The sequence below is a fragment of the Tenrec ecaudatus genome, unplaced genomic scaffold, assembly GCF_050624435.1.
Source record: "Tenrec ecaudatus isolate mTenEca1 unplaced genomic scaffold, mTenEca1.hap1 Scaffold_95, whole genome shotgun sequence".
Lineage (NCBI taxonomy): Eukaryota > Metazoa > Chordata > Mammalia > Afrosoricida > Tenrecidae > Tenrec > Tenrec ecaudatus.
The window spans coordinates 4,579-6,104 of record NW_027459704.1 but is presented as its reverse complement, the minus strand read 5'-3'; positions in this window follow the sequence as shown (position 1 = coordinate 6,104).

Below are 1,526 nucleotides of genomic sequence, written 5' to 3'. Positions count from 1 at the left end.
TCCAAGTGCCCGCTTGGTAACCTAGATAGTCCACGTGCCCGCTACTAAACCTAGATAGTCCCATTGCCCGTTAGTTAACCTAGATAGTCCAAGTGCCCACTAGGGGACGTACATAGTCCAAGTGCCCGCTAGGTAACCTAGATAGTCCAAGTGCCCGCTAGGGTATGTACATAGTCCAAATGCCTGCTAGGTAACCTAGATAGTCTAAGTGCCCGCTAGTTAACCTACATAGTCCAAGGGCCCGCTAAGGAACTTACATAGTCCAAGTGCCCGCTAGGGAACCTACATAGTCCAAGTGCCCGTTAGTGAACCTAGATAGACCCAGTGCCCACTAGAGGACGTACATAGTCCAATTGCCCGCTAGGTAACCTAGATAGTCCAAGTGCCCTCTAGTTAACCTACATAGTCCAAGGGCCCGCTAGTTGACCTAGATAGTCCAAGTGCCCGCTAGTTAACCTAGATAGTCCAAGTGCCCGTTCGTTAACCTAGATAGTCCAAGTGCCAGCTAGGTAACCTAGACTGTCCAAGTGCCCGCTAGGTTACCTACATATTCCAAGTTCCCATTCGTTAACCTAGATAGTCCAAGTGCCCGCTGGTAACCTACCTAGTCCAATGGCCCGCTAGGTAACCTTGATAGTCCAAGTGCCTTCTAGTTACCCTACATAGTCCAAGTGCCCGCTAGGTAACCTACATAATCCAAGTGCACAATAGGTAACCTAAATAATCCAAATGCCCGCTAGGGAAACTACATAGTCCAAGTGCCCGCTAGTTAACCTAGATAGTCCAAGTGCCCGCTAGTAAACCTAGATGGTCCAAGGGCCCGCTAGTTAATTTAGATAGTCCAAGTGCCCGCTAGTTAACCTAGATAGTCCAAGGGCCCGCTAGTTAACCTACATAGTCCAAGTGCCCGATAGGGAACCTACATAATCCAAGTGCCCGCTAGGGAACCTACATAGTCCAAGTGCCCGCTAGGGAACTTACATAGTCCAAGGGCCCGCTAGGGAACCTAGATAGTCCAAGGGCCCGTTAGTTAACCTAGATAGTCCAAGTGCCCGCTTGGAAACCTAGATAGTGCAACAGCCCGCTAGGTAACCTACATACTCCAAGAACCCGCTGGGTAACGTAGATAGTTCAAGTGCCAGCTAGGTAACCTAGATAGTCCAAGTGCCCGCTAGGTAACCTACAAAATCTAAGTGCCCGCTAGGTTATCTATGCAGTCCAAATGCCCGCTAGGGAATCTACATAGTCCAAGGGCCCACTAGTTAACGTAGATAGTCCAAGTGCCGCTAGTTAATCTACATAGTCCAAGGGCCCGCTAGTTAACCTACATAGTACAAGTACCCGCTAGTTAACCTACAAAATCTAAGTGCCCGCTAGGTTATCTATATAGTCCAAATGCCTGCTAGGGAACCTACATAGTCCAAGTGTCCGCTAGGTAACCTACATCGTCCAAGTGCCCGCTAGTTAAGCAACATAGTCAATGGGCCCACTAGTTAACCTACATAGTGCAAGAGTCCGCTAGTTAA